The 19233-nt window shown below is 35.4% G+C and overlaps 1 protein-coding gene across 3 annotated transcripts in view; it reads right to left on the reverse strand.

Moving 5' to 3' along the window:
• SLC38A9 (solute carrier family 38 member 9) overlaps positions 1-18877 on the reverse strand; it is an 81759-nt gene extending 62882 nt beyond the window's left edge. Inside the window, exon 1 of one of the 3 annotated variants that reach the window (XR_012504287.1) lies at positions 18584-18877. The gene's annotated coding sequence lies outside the window, so the exon portion shown is untranslated. The remainder of the gene's footprint in view (positions 1-18583) is intronic. The other 2 variants (XM_010966281.3, XM_074358462.1) reach the window with 2 other exon arrangements.
• Between the last annotated feature and the right edge of the window lie 356 nt (positions 18878-19233).

The raw sequence follows: 19233 nt of genomic DNA on the forward strand, positions 1-19233 counted from the left end.
ACAATGTTATATTAGTTTCTGGTATATAGCATAGTGATTCAGTTATACAAATATATACATATTCTTTTTCACAGGTTACTACAAGCCATTGAATATAGTTGGCTGTTCTATACAGTAGGACTTTGTTGTTTATCTTTTCTGTACATAGTACATAACATAGTAATTTGTATCTGCCAATCCCAAACTCCCAATTTATCCCTCCCTCCCACCTTTCCCCTCTGGTAACCATAAGTTTGTTTTCTATGTGAGTCTCTTTCTGTTTTGTAAATAAGTTCATTTATATTACTTTTTTAGATTCCACATATAAGTGATATCATATGATATTTGTCTTTCCCTGACTGACTTCCCTCAGTATAATAATCTCTCAGTCTATCCATGTTGCTGCAAAATGACATCATTTTGTTCCTTTTTTATGGCTGAGTAGTATTCCACTGTACATATATACACCATAACTTCTTTAACCATTCATCTGTCAATGGACATATAGGTTGCTTCCATGTCTTGGCTATCGTAAATGGTGTTATGAACACTGGGGTGATGCATCTTCTTAAATTAGAGTTTCTCAGATATATGCCCAGGAGTAGGATTGCTGGGACAAATGGTAAGTCTATTTTTTGGTTTTTTAAGGACCCTCCATACTATTCTTCATTATGGCTACATCAATTTGCATTACCACCAACAGTGTAGGAGAGTTCCTTTTTCTAAATACCCTCTCCAACATTCATTATTTGTAGGCTTTTTGATGATGGGAGACATTCCGACTGCTGGGAAATGATACTTCATTATAGTTTTGATTTTATGCCTAAAATATTTATATTATGACAAACTTGCTAAGTTGAAATGGAGTTACTACTTATTTTTCAGCTGAATAAAAAAGAAATAGAGCAGTTCATTTCCAATAATATAAACAGATTAGGCTATTTGGATCCACTTATCTGCAGAAAACAATTAAAAATACTGGATAAAATATAAAAAATATCTTTTTGAAAAGTATCTTTAAAAAATATATTTTTATGAAAAATACCTTTTTGAAAACAGTAAGGAAAATCAGGCCATTTGTAGGTGAAGTTGAGGAGCCTACAAAGTAAATAGCTCAAGGAAGTTGCTTCTGCTCTAAGGGTATTTGCTGTGCTAGGAGCAACTGGGCTGAGATTTTCAAGGCCTTGTGAAGTATTAGGGAAATAGAAGACAACCCAGGACTCACCCAAAATAAGGAATGATTGTAGGAAGAAATCATCCCCTCTCCCTGCTTCCCATAACACAGCTGGGAGTACAAAGAGCTTTACCATAAGATTAGGAGTTCACAGGTAAAAGTGCCTCATCCCTCACAAGGGAACGACAAACAAGTTTTCTTGACACTGACCACAGCCTCTGTATGTGTGTGTGTATGTAGGAGGAAATATTATATACCACAAACTGCACCTCATGTGGATGCAAGGTGGTCAAAGAACACTTAAAGTTGTAAATGTAATTTCAGGTTAACTTGCTTGGTAGAGCTTCCAGGAAAGTGACAGAAGCAAATATAAATCTTATCTATGAGGACACAGAAAAGTTTCATCCTAAGCCTCAAAAAAAGACTTGCTAACAATCTTTCAAGAATAAGGAACAGTACACAAAAATAACCTAGCATATAAAGAAATAAAGTACTATCAGAACTAAAAGAAACAGTAGAAATAGATCCCCAAAGGCTTCAACTATAGGCATTATCAGAATGAAATCACAAAACAATAATGCTTCCTATGTTTAAATAAAGGAAAAGGTGGACATTTTTAAAAAATAACTTAGCACGTTTGAAAAGGACCAGAGGGAATGTTTACACCAAAATAAATAAAACAAAATACAATAACCAAAATGGAAAACTCAATGGATGTGTTTAAAGTTGAAGAGAGGACGTTAGCAACATGGTGGAGTGAAAAGCTACCTTTATCTCTCCCCTTCAATCTACAACCTGTAAAACATCCTCAACACAACAAAGGTGCCCCTGCCCAGTACATTAGGATGCTGGAGAATTCCACACATCTGTACATCTAAGAGTGGGTGGACTGGAATACATAGAGGGGGCAGTGAAGGAGGGGGAACCAAGGCAACAGCAAAGGTGGTGCCTGTAATCCTAGCCCTCTGGCTGCAGCAGCTGAGACCACAGTGCCAGAGAACCTAGTAGCAACAGGGGAGGTAGGGCACATGACTTCTACTGCAGCAGTCTCTGTGGCCACAGAGGCAGAACCGGAGAAACTTACAATACAGCAGAAGAACCAGCAAAATACCAGCTCCTCCCAGATCTCTGCTCCCTCCCCTTGAAGAACAAGGGACACTGGATGCAAAGGAAGAGCCCATCTCAGTAAACCAGGTGGTGATGCCAGTGACAGTGGTAGAAACAAGGCACCAACAACCAAGGCACCTGGAGGCACAAGAAGCAATAATGAGGGCCCAGGACAACTTCTCTAACAGAGGCGATGGAGGGTGGAAAGTTTAGACTCTCAAATATAAGCAGTGGCAGCTCAGATAAGAGAAACTAAAAGCTTGTGCTATAGTGCCACCTAGTGGAAAACAAAAGGCCTCAAAATTTTAATCTGTTGAACATGTTAGAATCAAACAAAAAGATGGTTGTCACTTCAAATGGGCCTGCAGAGGAATAACTCATCAAGCACCATGAAAAGCCACAGTAACACTGCACTACAAAAAGAAAATGACAAGTCTCCAGAAACCAAACTTAAAGTCTAGGAATATTGTTAACCAATTGATAGAGAATTCAAAATAGCTCACATGAAGAAACTTGACAAGCTGCAAGAAAAACTCAGAAAGGCAGTTTCAAGGAGCTAAGGAATAAAATTAACGAACAGAAGGAATATTTCAACAAAGAGAATGAAACCCTACAAAAAGAACAAAACAAATTCTAGAGTTGAAGAACTCAAAAAATGAGATGAATAATAAATTAGAAAGCACCAGAAATAGAGCAGATCAAACAGAAGAATTAGCAAGCTCAAAGCTAGAAATCTCAAAATAATACAAGTAGAAGAGGAAAGAGACAAAAGATATTTTAAAAATGAGGAAATCCTACAAGAGCTATCTGATTCTTTCAGGAAGGGCAACATTAGGGTAATGGGTATCCTAGGAGAGAGAAAGAAGGGAACAGAAAGTTTATTTAAAGAAACAATAGCTGCAAAATTCCCAAGCTTGGTCCATAAAGCTGAGAACATCTAATTACCTCAATGCAAAAATAACTTCTCCAAGACACATTACATTAAAATGCCATGGTAACCACAAAATATAAATCAAGAGCAGACACATGACACATAAAACATGATGAAACTGAGAAGAACATCATAGAATACCACCAAAACAGAATGGCAGACAGAAACACAAGGAAAAAAGAAACAATAGAGATATAGAACAACCAGAAAACAAAAGATAAATGGCAGTACTAAGTCCTCATCTATCAATAATAACCTAAATATAAACTGACTGAATTCACCAATCAAAAGACTCAATGTGGCTGGATGGGACAATTTGTCAAGAAGACATTACAGTTATTAATACATATGTACCTAACATAGGAGCATCAAAATATGTAAAGCAATGATTAACTGACCTAAAGGGAGAAATTGAGAGCAACACAATGACAATAAGGACTTTAACACTACACTTACAACAGGGGATAGATCATTCAGACAGAAAGTCAAGAGGGAAACAGTGGCTTCAAATGAAACATTAGACCAGATGGATTTGATAGATTTGTAAAGAACATTCCATCCAAATGCTGCAGAATATACATTCTTCTCAAGTGCACATGGAACTTTCTCAATGATAGAACTTACGGTGGGACACAAAATAAGTCTCAATAAATCTAAGATTGAAATTATGTCAATCATGTTTTCCAGTCATCATGGTATGAAACTAGAAATCAACTATATAAAGAAAGATGAAAAAATACAAATTTGTGGAGACTGAACAACATGCTACTGAACAACTACTGGGTCAAAGAGGAAATCAAAGGAGAAATCAAAAATCTGAAGACAAATGAAAATGAAAATATATTATACCAAAATCTTTGGGATGCAGCAAATGTGGTACTAAGAGGGAAGTTTATAGCAATATAGAGCTATCTCAAGAAATAAGAAAAATCCAACTAAACAATCTAACTTTACACCTAAAGGAACTAGAAAAAAAGGAACAAACAAAACCCAAAGTCAGTAGAAGGAAATAATAAAGATCAGAGCAGAAATAAGTGAAATAGACTAAAAAAAAAAGCAATAGAAAAGATTAGTGAAGCTAAGAGCTGGTTCTTTGAAAACATGAAATAGACAAACTTTTAGTTAGACTTGGTGAGAAAAAAAGGTTCTGAAAAATAAAATTACAAATGAAAGAGGAGAAATAACAACACACACCATAAAAATAAAAACAATTATAAGAGAATATTATGAAAAGCCATACACCAACAAATTGGTCAACCTAGAAGGGATCAATTCTTAGAAGAAGCACACAATATTCCAAGACTGAATCATGAAGAAATAGAAAATTTGGAAAAACCAGTCACTAGTACAGAGATTGAAACAGTGTCAAAAAGCTTCCAAAAAAAAGAAAAAAAGTCCAGGACCAGATGGCTTTACAGGTGAATTCTATCAAACATTCAAAGATTTAATACCTATCCTTCTCAAATTCTTTCAAAATACTGAAGACAAGGAAATGCTTCCTAACTCATTTTACAGGGCCAATATCACTCTGATACCAAAACTAGACGAAGACAACATAAAAAAAAAAAAAAATTACAAGCCAGAATCTCTGATGACCATGGATGCAAAAGTCCTCAACAAAATATTAGCAAACCAAACACAATAATACATGAAAAGGAACATACACCATGATCAGGTGGGATTTATTCCAAGGATGCAAGGATGGTTTAATACTGGCAAATCAATCAATGTGATATACCACATTAACAAAATGAAGGATAAAATCCATATGGTCATCTCAACAAATGCAGAAAAAGCATTTGATAGATTCAATACCCATTTATGATAAAAACCCTCAATAAAGTGGGTACAGAAGGAATGTACCTCAATATAATAAAGGCTACATATGACAAACCCAGCAGCTAACATCATACTCAGTGGTGAAAAACTGAAAGCTATCCTGTAAAATCAAGAGCAAGACAAGGATGCCCACTCTCACCATTCTTATTCAACATAGTATTGGAAGTTCTATCCAGAGCAATTAGCAAGAAAAAGAAATAAAAAGAATCCGAACTGGAAAGGAAGAAGTAAAACTGTAATGGTTTGCAGATGATGTGATTTTATATAGAGAAAATCCTAAAGACACCACCAAAAACTATTAGAACTCATCAATGCATTCAGTAAAGTCACAAGATAAAAAATTAATACACAGAAATCTGCTGTCTTTCCATACACTAACTACCGGAAAGAGAAATTAAGCAAACAATTCCATTTATAATTGCTACAGAAAGAATAAAATATCTAGCAATAAATTTAACCAAGGAGTTGAAAGACCTGAACACTGAAAACTATAAGACATCACTTAAAAAATTAAAGAAGACACAAATAAATGGAAAGATATCCTGTGATCATAGATTGGAAGAATTAACATTATTAAAATGTTCATAATACCTAAAGCAATCTGCAAATTCAATGCAATCCCTATCAAAATCCCAAGGACACTTCTCACAAAAATATAATAAAACAATAACAACAAAAATCTAAAATTCATATGGAAGCACAAAGGACTCCAACAGCCAAAGAAATCCTAAGAAAAAAGAACAAAGGTGGAGGTATCACACTCTCTGATTTCAAACTATATTACAAAGTCATAGTAATCAAAAACAGCATGGTGTTGGTAGAAAAATGCATAGATCAATGGAACAGAATTGAAAGCCCAGAAATAAACCCACATTTATATATACGGACAATATGCGACAAAGGAGCAAAGAACATACAGTGAAGAAAGACAGTTTCTTCAATAAATGGTGTTGGAAAACTGGACAACCACTAGAAACAAACAAACAAATTAATAAATAAAACAAACTAGGTTACTATTTCACACCATACACAAAAATCAAGTCAAAATGGATTAGACTGAATGTAAGACCTGAAAGCATAAAACTCCTAGAAGAAAACATAGGCAGTACACTTTTTGACAACAGGCTTAGCAGATATGTCCCTGCAGGTAAGGGAAACAAATGGGACTACATCAAACTAAAAAGCTTCTGTACAACAAAGAAAACCATCAACAAGTTGAAAAGACAACATACCAAATGAAAGAAGATATTTGCATATCATATGTCTGATAAGGGGTTAATATGCAAAATATATAAAGAACTCTTATAACTCAACAATAACAACAAAACAACACAATTAAAAGTGGGCTGAGGAGCTGAACATTGTAAAAAAAATACATATAGGTGGCCAAAAGACACATAAAAAGATGTTCAAAATCACTAATTATTAGGGAAATTCAAGTCAAACCCAAAATGAGATATCACTGTATGTCCATTAGAATGGTTATTATCAAAAAGGCAAGAAATAATAAGCATTGGTGAGGCTGTGGATATAAGTAAACTCTCATACACTGTTGGTGGTAATATAAATTGGTGCAGCCACTATGGAAAACAGTAAGAGTCCTCAAAAAGTTAAGAATGGAAGTACCATATGATCCAGCTATCCCACTACTTGGCATTTATCCAAAGAAAACAAAAACACAAATTAAAAAAGATATAAGCACCCCAATGTTCATAGCAGCATTATTTACAAAAGCCAAGATACAGAAACAACCTAACTGCACATCAATAGATGAATGGTTAAAGAAGATGTGGCATATACATACAATGGAACACTACTCAGCCATAAAAAAGATGAAATATTGCCATCTGTGACAATCTGCAGATTCAAGAAGTTTAATGAATTCAAGCAGAATTAATAAACAATATATCACAGAATTGGGGAAAAGAAGAACTAAAATTCCAAAGCAAAGGGGAAAAAAAGTCAACTGAAGTTCTGTGGATTAGAAATCTAAAGTTTTTGTATCGTCCAGATCAACTTTATACTTTGCAACATTGCAAATCAACTTAATTTTCAACTTAATTTCTACTTAATTGTCAATAAAAAATGAAAAAAAAAAAAACCCTGTACACCAGAAACTAACAAATTATAAATCAACTATATGTCAATAAAATTTTTTTTAAAACATTAAACTTTGATATGATGTATATTATAATTTTATAGGTAACTACCTTAACAGTTAACAGAAAACAGTGTATAACTTAAAATCTAGGAGATGAAGAAAAGAAAATGTTAAAAAATAATTTACCCAAAACAAGGCAAGTAAGGAGAAAAAAAAAGGTAGGACAAATAGAAAGCATAAAATAGATAAGATCCTCCCACTCTTTCTTAAACTCATGCTAATCAGGCTATCTTCCTAATCACTACACAAATACTGCTCTTATTAGACCACCAAAGACCTCCACATTGGTAAACTCAGTTACTCGATCTTTAACTTACCTGCCCTTTCAGAAATATTTGTGACCACACTCCTTCTTAATAAACTAAATTCAATAGGGCTCCAGGTTTTCTCAGTATCTCTCTGGTCCATCCTCCTTCTCTGTTGCATTTATTTACTGTTTGCTCCTTGTTTCCAGATGTCTTAAACTTGTAGCATCTCAAGGGTCAGTCTTGGTACTCTTCTCTACACCCAATGGCTAGGTAACGATCTCGTGGTTTTAATATCATTATTTGTGATATACAATACAGTAGCCACTAGTGAATACTTAAATTAAATTTTAAAAAATTCAGTACCCGAGTCACTCTAGCCACATGTGACTATTGGCCACTGTTTTGTAAAGTATAGATGTAAAACATTTCCATCATTGTAGAAAATTCTACTGATCTAGATAATAACAAATTCCACATTGTATTTCTAGCCAAAACTCCTCTCTTGAATTTCAGACTTGCATATCCAACTGCCTACTTAATGCCTTTTAAAAAATTGATATACAACTGACATATAACATATTAGTTTTAGATGTACAACATGATTTGATATATGTATATATCGTACTTAACGTCTTTACTTGGATTTAATAGACAGCTCAAACCTGTCTAAACTTTTGATTTTTTCTAAAAAAAACTATGCCATGCATTGTTTTCCTTATTTCAACTAACAGTATTGCCATCTTTCTTGTTGCTCTGGCTGAAATCTTTGGAATCACCCACGACTTCTTTTTCTCAGTCTATGTTCAACCTATTAGGAAATCTTGCTGGCTTTCCTTCAGATATCCTTCAGATACATCTAGAATCTGACCACTATCATTTCTTACCAAGATTTCTACAAGAGTTTGCTAGTGGAGCTCTCTGCTTGTACCCTTACCGTCTACTCTCTACACAAGCAGGTAGAGTTATAGAGGGGTATAGTTAGGAATTTGGTCTCACCAATTGGTTGTTGTAACTGAGGGAAGTGCTATTATAATGCACTCAGTGAGTAGAGACTAGGGATGCTGCTAAACATTCTACAATGCACGAGACAGCTTCCTACAACAAAGAATTATCCAGACCAAAATGTCAATAGTTCTGAGGTTTAGAAATCTGCTCTAGGTATAGGAAGCTGTGTTAGGGAAGGATAGGACGGGACCCAATGTAGTAATGGCAGTGTTCTATTTCTTCAACTTGATTGTGGTTATATGGCCATTTGCTTTATAATTATTCAATATACACATGTTGTATGCACTTTTCTGCATAGATGTTATATTTCACAATTTTTTTTAAAAGGGAACTCCATAAAATGAAGTAAATAGATTTTAACACTTAAAGCCAAGTGCTTTATCTTTTATCCTTAACTGTAAGTTACATATTATTGTCCTCATTTTATAGTTAAGGATACAAAGCACAAAGATGTTAAGTAACTGATTACAAAGTTAGTAAAATGCAAAACTGAAATTCAAAACTAAGCAGTTAAAGTCCAGAGCCTGTATTCTTTGCCGCTATGCTGTGCTGTCTTTCCTATTCTTTGCCCTATCTTCCTCTCTTTTATCTTTCACCTTTTCTTCTGCTTCTTGTTACAGTCCAGACTACTTTATAAGTATTGTATTATTGCTGTATTTGTTTAATGGAGTCTTATGTCCACTGTTCTTATTTTCTAAGCGCATCATTAATGGCAGAGTAGGAAGAAAATGAGGTTTCTGAAGAGAAATCCTGAATCTGCCACTTACTACCTGTGTAATTTAAGACTAACCATCTAACCTCCATAAGATTATTTTCCCGCTTGCAAAATGGAAACAATAACATCCTCTTCACTGGGGTGTTTGAGAATTAGACAATATGATGCATATTATACTTAGTACTTTGTAACGCAAAAAGGAATGTTCAAATGTACTACCATTCCTTTCAAAAACCAAATGAAAATACTTATATTTTTAACATATGCAGTCTCATGAGGTTTTTCCTATTTTTTTAAAGAAAAAATTTTTAGTAACAAAGAGCTAGGCAAATATTGTCAACATGCCACTGTCATGTGACAGAGATGTTGGTAACATGTTCTATTCCCCAAATACATGTGTTTCCTTTTCTGTTTCTTTCCTTTCCATTTCCCTCTTCTGCTCTTCTGTTTGACATTTAAGCCAAAGCTTTCATTAACTTAGTTCTACTGAAGATGAATAAATAATGTTAAAAAAAATAAAAGCATTACCTTATGATAGTAAGTTAAAAAAAAAAGCCAAACCAAAATACATTTGACCCCTGAATAACATGGGGGTGGGAGGTGTTAAGAGTGCCTTACTGTGTGCACGGTTGAAAATCAATGTCTAATTTTACAATTGGCCCTTGTATCTGCAGTTCATGGATTCAACCAGGCGCAGATGATGTAGTACCGTAATACATTCATTGAAAAAATCCACATATAAGTAGACCTGTGCATTCAAACCTATGTTGTTCAAAGTCAATTGTACTACCATTTTCAGTCAAGAAGGGCCTTATTAAGAGTATGAACATAAAAATAATTATCCATTTTAAGATGAGACAACTAAAATACTGAATAATAGTAAACTTCCAAGAATATATTTATTCTACAAGTTCTCAATGAGCTGAGATACTGAGAAAAATAGGAAAAAAAAATCTTAAAAACTCATGGTCTCTATCTTCAACAAACTTAAAAAATATAATTTATGAAGCCCAGAAGTCAGGTAACTTGTCCTAAATCACTTAAATAATAAAACCTAGTAGGATGCTAATAACCAATTCTGATTTTCAGTTTATCATTTCACTTTTAGCTCTAATCTACACCAACTGCTGGTTCTAGCTCCCAAATTAGCTCTGTAATAGATTAGTGCAAGATTTATTATTTTAAGGTAAAAAGTGTAGTTGATCTTTTGAAACATAGATTCATATAATGTATTGTATATATTCAAACATAGAACATCAGAAGTGGTCTTGAATATTAAGTGTACACTGTTCATTAAGATGAAGGAACTGAGATTGAGTAATTTCATCATTGTGGTTGATATGAAAAAACAGAAGCCTGAGCTTTCAGTTCCTTTCTTTATGTAATAAAATTGATTATTATTTCAGTTGACTTCTTTGGTCTTACATTCTAAAACTAAAGGCAGGATTTTTCAAGATTACTTTGACCCACTAATTTATAAAACTAGAATTGATAATCCTATTAAATGTCCTTAGTTTAAGACTGTCAATTTGACTAAATAACTTGAAAAAAGTATCCCTTGTATGTAATGAGTAAAAACATTCTATATAAAATATCAGTGAGAAACACATTTTAAATTAAAGTGGACATCTAAGATCAGTTAAAAGACAAGATGCCCACTCCTGCCACTTTTATTCAAAATAGTATTAAAAGTCCTACCTTCATCAATCAGACAAGAAAAAGAAACAAAAGGAACTGAAATTGAAAAGGAAGAAGTAAAACTGTCATTGTTTGCAGATGACATGACACTATACATAGAAAATCCTAAAAATACCACCAAAAACTATTAGAGCTCATCAATGAATTTGGTAAAGTTGCAGGATACAAAATTAATACACAGAAACCTGTCCCATTTCTAGACAATAACAACAAACTATCAGAAAAAGAAATTAAGGAAACAGTATCATTTACTAATGCAGCAAAAAAGAACAAAGTATCTAGGAATAAATCCACCTAAGGAGGTAAAAGACCCATACTTGGAAAACTGTAAGACACTGATGAAAGAAACTGAAGATGACACAAACAGATAGAAAGATATACTGTTCATTAATTGGAAGAATTAATATTATTAAAAATCACCATACTACCCAAAGTAATATACAGATTCAATGCAATCCCTAACAAAATACCAAAGGCATTTTTCACAGAACTAGAACAAATAATTTTAGAATTTGTATGAAAATACAAAAGACCTTGAAAAGCCAAAACAATCTTGAGAAAGAAGAACAGAGCTGGAGAAATCATGTTCCCTGACTTCAGACTATACTAGAAAGCTACTGTAATCAAAAACAGTATGGTACTGGCACAAAAACAGACACATAGATCAATGAAACAGAACAGAAAACCCAGAAATAAACCCACACACTTACGGTCAATTAATCTACAACAAAGGAGGTAAGAATATACAATGGAGAAAACATAGTCTTTTCAATAAGTGGTGCTGGAAAAACTGGACAGCTACATGTAGAGAATGAAATTAGAACACTGTCTCACACCATGTACAAAAACAAACTCAAAATGGATTAAAGATCTAAATGTAAGACCAGAAACTATAAAACTCCTTGAATAAAACATAGGCAGAACTCTCTTTGACATGTATTGTAGCAACATTTTTTTTGGATCTGTCTCCTAAAGCAAAGGAAATAAAAACAAAAATAAACAAATGGGACCTAATTAAACTTAAAAGCTTTTGTATAGCAAAGGAAACCATCGACAAAATGAAAAGACAATCTACTGAATGGGAAGAAATATTTGCTAATGATATGACCAATAAGGGATTAATGTCCAAAATATATAAACAGCTCATACAACTCAACAACAACAACAACAACAACAACAACAAACAAAACAAACAACCTGATTTAAAAATGAGCAGAAGACCTGAACAGACATTTTTCCAAAGAAGACATACGTATGGCCAAGAAGCACATGAAAACATGTTCAACACTGTTAATCAGGGAAATACAAATTAAAACCACAATGAGATATCACCTCACACTTGTCAGAATGGCTATCAACAAAAAGACCACAAATAATAATGTTGGCAAGGATATGGAAAAAAGGGAACCTTTGAACACTGTTGGTGGGAATGTAAACTGGAGCAACCACTATGGAAACCAATACAGAGGTTTCTCAAAAATACTAAAAATAGACCTGTCATATCACCTAACAATTCCACTCCTTTGTATAGATCTGAAAAAAACAAAAAGATACAGGCAACCCAGCATTCACGTTAGCATTATTTGCAAGATATGGAAGCTTCCAAGAGTCCATCAATAGATGAGTGGATAAAGATATGGTATATATTTATAATGGAATGTTACTCAGCCTTAAAAAAGAATGAAATTTTGCCATCTGCAACAACATGGATCGACTTGGAGGGTATTAAGCTAAGCGAAGTAAGTCAGACAGAGAAAGGCAAATACTATAAGATACCATTTATAAGTGAAATCTAAAAACTGAAACCAACTAGTGAATACAACAAAAAAGAAACAGACTCACAGATATAGAGAACAAACTAGTGGAGAGAACAAACTTCCCAGTGGAGAGGGAATTGGGGAGGGGCAAGATATGGGCAGGGGATTAAGGGATACAAACCATTATGTATGAAATAAATAAGCAACAAGTGTACAATACAGCAAATATAGCCAATAATTTATAACAACTATAAATGGAGTATAACTTTTAAAAATTGTGAATCACTATGTTGTATATCTGTAACTTATATAATATTGCATATCAACTATATCTCAATTTTTTTAAAAAGTAAAGAAAAATTAATAAGGTGAATACAGCATAGGAATTAAAAGCTTGGAAAAGAAATAAACATATTATAGAGAAGTTATTAGCTTTATAGAGTTTTTAAAACATTCTCTCAATTAAAAAAATAAAATACCTTAGAAATTGAAAATATGACTGTCAGAAAGCTAGTATTCTTTCATCAAGAAGAGTAACATACAGAATTTGGGGGAAATTTATTCAAGAAAATCTAAAGCACATAATATAAATCTATAAGTTAGTATGTGTAAGCATTTAAAACCATTCCAAGCTTTACATAGGAATGTGCTATTTTTTGTGTGTGTGAACTTAATAAAATTAATAAAATGTGCTTAATGAAACTTATATTGTGGAAGGAAAACGTTATCAACAGAAATGCTACAGAAAAAATTTTTAATAGCTTTTTATTTTTTATTTATTTTTAATTTTTATTTTTCGGGAGGTGGTAATTAGGTTTATTTATTTATTTTTTTGTTCAATTTAACAAAAGTACTGGGGACTGAACCTAGGACCACATGCATGCTAAGCATACATTCTACCACTGAGCTATACCCTCTCCTCTAGAGAAAATTTTTAATATCAGTAAGTAGGCAGAACCTTATTGCTTCTAAATCTCCAAAAACTGATGAAAACACCTTCAGAATGTATCCTTTTTTTGAATTACACGCAATGGTTAATTTGGGATATGGCCTATTCTGGCTCTATTAAGTAGAATGTGGTGGTTGATAGCTCATGTGTAAGACTGCTTGGATTTGAAGCATGGATTTAATGTGTGACTTTGGGCAACTTTTTATTTTATTCTTATTTTTATTGAACTGCAGTTGATTTACAATTCTGTGTTAGTTTCAGGCGTACAGCAGTGTTTTGGTTATACTTTGGGAAACTTAAGTTCCCTAAGATTCACGAGTTTTAGGGATAATAAAAGTACTAGTTTTACAGGGTTTAAGATTTAAATGAGATAATGCACATAAAAATGTACCTGGCCTACAGTGAGCGCTCAAAAAACACACAGCTAAAATTTTTACTATGAATTTGGCTCTTAGAAGTAACGAGCAAAAATGTATCTTAGTTTAATTTAGTGGCCTGAATAAAATCAGCTGATATACCTACATGTCTTTAGCATAAAGTGAGTAAACTTGGTGAGGTAAAAAAGATAAAGAAGTTGAGCATCATAGAATTACTGAACTGTCACAAAAAGAAAAGACTGAAAGGGAAATAATTCATTTCTGAAGAAGAAAATGGGGTGTCACTTTGGAGAAAAACTCAGAGAAAAAGGTAAGTCAATAGAAAGGTAGTGGCTGATGCAACTAACATTTATTAAACACCTACTTCTGGCCTAATGTTTCACATGTTGTTTAATTTCAATTAATCCTTTAGAGTTTGGGAAATAGGTATTACCTTCAAATTATAAAAAAAAAAAGAAATTGAAGCCCAGAAGTAACTTGTCCTAAACTACTTAGCTGATAAAGCCACAGTTGGGAATGAAACCAGGTCACTTTGATTCCAAATGCTGTTTCCACTATACTGTGATGTCTGCCTTAAAGAAGGAGGCAGGCTATTGGGAAGACAGAAGAAGCATCAGAAAAATCAGGTCTTGTTGAGATTTATAAGCAAAAAAGCAATAATACCTAGAGTGCCAAATGGCCTTAAACTCTTTAAAACAAACCTAGGACTAGAAAGAGTGAAAATGTGCACCCAAGCATCTGGATTACAAATTTAACACATGTTCTTCTTGAAGCAAAGTAGCTTACATAAATTTGTTTCTCTTGATGAAACTGCTTTGTCTCAAGGCTAGATATTTCTTTAGCCAGCAATAATCCTTCCAGAGGCGTGAAACAGAGGAAAGGTCAACAGCCAAGTCAGAGTAGGAAAAAATATCTGTTTAAACAAAGGCATCAATATATGGCTACACTTCCTGACTTACTTTCCTGACTGACTTTGTTAACCAATACCCTCCACTATAAAGTTCCTAAACTAAACTGAGAATATGGCTAAGTTTAGAAACTCAGGATTCTTTTAACTCCTAGAGATTAACTGTCACTCAATATTGAATGTTAGGAAACCAGTGTGGATGAAAATTACTGCCGGCCGTATCAGTAAACAAAGGCTATGGCCATCAATTCATCAGCCGCTACCACAGCCAACAGTGGCAGCCAACAGTGAGCGACGGGAACTCAGGATGCAGACAAGGAGGCAGCCTGGCCTCTGCTGCCACCCCCAAAAGTGCACCCTGAGGGAACTCAAGATGGGAAAGAACAGGATTGGCCCTAGAAAGCTATGTGCATATCAAAGGAATGATTTCAGTAAGCCCAGGGTTTTGTACCCTCCCATACTTAGAAAAGTGCTAAATTCCTTAACTTGAGATGTCTGGCTTTCTTTAATCAACAGTAATCTTTCGAGTTCGGAGTTCCGACCACCTGGTCTTTGTGACAAAACTCCCATATATCCTGGCTCCTCACCTGCCTCTTTGGAGCAGTCTCTTAGAGTGATCTGAGAGGCCTCCCAGGCTTGAGCCTTCAGAAAGTCAGCCGAATAAAACATAACCCTCTAGTTTTAGGTTGTGCATATTTTTTTCAGTAGACACCAGAAAAGAGGAAAATCTAGAAAGGCCCTCGGAATTTGGTCAGCCTTAACAAAAAGTGATAATCAATGTTGGGGAAAATATGAGGAACATTCACTTATTGATATAAAGTTTCCACTTTAATCACATACCTGTATTTGTTCCAAACAAACATGAAATTCTGTGGCATTGTCAAATTAGCTATTTATTCCAAACAAGCAGAAAATTGATAGTTCAATGATTTAAAATAAATTGTAAATGAGTCCAAAGTTTCTACTGCCTTTCAATCAAAGATTTAATATTCAAGTAAATATGAATAAATGTAAGGAAATTGGTAATTTTTCAGTTACCTCAATTAGTCAACTAGCCTGAACTTCAAATTCTTCAAGAATGCTGTTTCAAAGGAAATTTAATACCTCTTTGAAAGTCTTGATGAGAACTATAAGATATCCTGAAGTTTGATGAAGTAGGTTGAGAGGTGAATTGGAATTCCATCTAATATTATAAAAGTGATAACACAAAAGAGCGCTATCAATGACTAAAATGTTAAATATTCCTATGGCATTAATTTGCCATAGACATGACACTAACTTAGGGAGCTAAATAAACAAGATGATATAAACAGATATATTCACTTCCAACATCTCATTCAATCCTCCGACCTTTAAAACAAAGTCCCAAATGCAAGACGTCAAAAGATAAGTCATTTAATAATGCATCCCTAAATCATTTACTTGAAGATTGGTTTTAGTATGGGGTCTCAATATGAAAACAGCTTATTGACTTGCTTGCTGGTACCTATGCTGAAGCACTCATCGCCATAAAAAGAAAACAGAGAATAACCAAAGGAAGCTTGTATAATGTTATGTTTAAAAGGTATTAACTGTGAATATCAATATATCTCAAAGAATGTCAGCCCTTTTCACACTAGGTTCAGAAACTTTCTTTGCAAAAGCAAATCTATAGTATCTATGCCAAGATGCCAGCATCAATCTGCAATAGGAGGCACTACCTTTTGGCCAAAGAAATGTATTATGGACCCACCATACAAGTTTTTTATGAGTAAAAATTACTATTACTTAATACTTCTGCATATGGTAGCACTTTAGATACTATATTTACATTCAGTTTACTAGGCCAGGGATTGACTTTTTTTTTCTGTAAAGGACCTGATAGTAAATATTTTAGGCTTTGCTAGCCACATGGTCTCTGCAACTACTCCACTCTGCCTTGCAGCACAAAAGACAATAAATAAATGAGTGAGCATGGCTGTGTTCCAATAAAACTATATAAAAAGTAAATACATTTGGCAGCAGGTCAAATTTGGACATAGTTTACCCACCTCTGTAGTATGCCAATGCTATACATATAAAAGCAAATGGAACCATATTGTTAAACGGTAGTCTGGTGAAAGCAGTTATGTTATGTACATGTATGTTCTTCTGTGTAAGTCTGCATCTGCTATGAAGTCCAGTAACACATCTAAACCTCTTCCTTACGAGGTGCTTAATGGTCAGCCAAGAGGAGCTGTAATGCCCAAATTCTCATGTGACAGTTGGAACATGCTTCCAATTTGATCAATAAATCTTCAAAAGGTGTTAAATTTGACAGTGCTGGAGGATAATGTGATCTAATGAAGAAATTACTAGTCAAAACAATGCAATGGCACCAAAGAACCTCTCCTCCGAAACTAGGAACACTCTCAAGTGCTCTCTCAAGTGAAGTTTAGACAGTAGAAAGAAAATACTGACAGAGAACTGAAACTTAGGTGTATTATAAAATTCAGGCCTGGAAGAAATGTTTAACCTCTTAATGATTTTTCTTTTTAACTTTTATGCCCGTATCTCCTTTTTTAAAAAATATTATAAATTATAATTTTAATTTGTAGTTCACATTGGTATTCTCATCCTCCTATGCTGTTTACCCTTTATTGTAAATATTTAGGGTATTATAAAAATCACAATAAACAGCATACTATTTTTATGTATGTAACTGAGAATATGCAGCACTTAAGATTGAGAGAAGAAACCTAAGGCTAACTGTTCTCAGAGCTCTAAGTAGGCAAACACTGGGAAAGAAAAGGTGAAGTTTATTTTCTTCAAGGCAAAGAAACTATAGGTGACATCTTAGTTTGTGATCAACCTTTCGTCTTAATATGAAGTTCGTAGTTGTTCGTGAGGCAAGGAGATCTTTGCTCAAGTTAAGACAAGGGTTTCCCTGACCTGTAGAAAAGTTTATCCTGCGTATGACAGCAGTAAAAAGATAAAAAGGAGGGGGAACCGGTTAGTTTGCTAATCTACTGATCTCATCAATGAAGTAACGTGTTGCTTGAGAAACATGAAAAAAGTTTTAGTCAAGCTGGCCATTAACTGGTTGTCTGGTGGTGAACGAGCCAGTTTCTTCAATTCAGTAGACCTCAGTTTTCTCATTTGTAAAGTGAGAGAATTCGCTTGACTTGCTGCTGTCAAAGGCCCTTTCCAGCTTTATTATTCTAAGATAGGAAGATGTCAAGCAATCTACTATCGGGACACTGGCTTTCACAATTGAAAGGGGAAGAGCGTGGCGAGGACTCGTCTCGGCCCTCACTCCATCTGTGGTCCAAGCTTAAGGCACCATGGGGGTCCCTCCCCATCTCCCCTCTCTAGGTCTTTCCTACTCTGGACAGAGAAGAGCGCTCCCATTCCCGCAATTCCCCCAATTCTCCTCCTCCGTCCTTCTCTCATTCCAGTGTTCACCTACGGCAAACCTGCCTTTTCCCTAAGGCTCCAGCAGACATCGACCCCACAGCCCCTCGAGCTTACTGAGCCCCGGAAGGAGACCCTGACTTGCTAGCACGCTCGCCGTGTGAGGAGCGCGCGCCGCCTCTCCAGAGGGGTCTCCGCGGGCCCCGGCTTTGGCCTCACCGCTCCCGCAATAAGCTGCTATTCCGACGCATTTCACCGAAGAACTTCCGTTCTTCCCGCTCCGCCGCTTCCCCTCTGTTCCCTAGGCTCCCCGCACCTCCCCACTCCCGAGAGGTGAATTTGCAAACCCCGGAACGTGCTCTACCTGAGCAGGCCAAGCCCTCACTCTCAGAGAACTCGGCGGGAAGGCGAACACCCCTTCCCCAATCTTCTCAACTTGCTGCAGCGAGGCTCCTCGTCTCCTGAACAGGAAAAGGGAACGGCCTAGGTCGCGGGGGCCGGCGGGGGATGGAGTTCCGAGAGCGCTAAGCCGGCCTCCGCCGTCAAACCTCCCGCCGCCGTGGACTACAACTCCCAGAGGGCTCTGCGACAGCCAGCGCACCTCCCGCCGCAGAGCCCAGCCCTCCGGCCTTGGAAGGGAGGACAGCCAAGTGGGTAGACCGCATCTCATCTGCCTCCTGATATTTGCAACAGAGTCGGTTCCCCGCCTGCTGCCCTTAAGATACCTAGGAGGAGAGACGCGATCTCCTGCCGTCCTTACAGCCCTGGAGGCCACATGAGAAAGGGCTGATGTGACATCTCCATCTAGGGCTAATTTCCCATTATCTGTCTCTCTTATGAGGCTCTTCTGGCTGGTGCTCTGTACTCTCGTCACGTGCTTGAAGCCTGCAAATACCAAGTGATGCTGGCTTGAAAAAAAAAGGAAGTGTTGTATTGACATTTTTCCTCCCTTGTCTAGACACTTAGATTGTTTGTTTTTATTTTTTACGTGTTGACAATTAGTCATTAGGCTAA

The sequence above is a fragment of the Camelus bactrianus genome, chromosome 3, assembly GCF_048773025.1.
Source record: "Camelus bactrianus isolate YW-2024 breed Bactrian camel chromosome 3, ASM4877302v1, whole genome shotgun sequence".
Lineage (NCBI taxonomy): Eukaryota > Metazoa > Chordata > Mammalia > Artiodactyla > Camelidae > Camelus > Camelus bactrianus.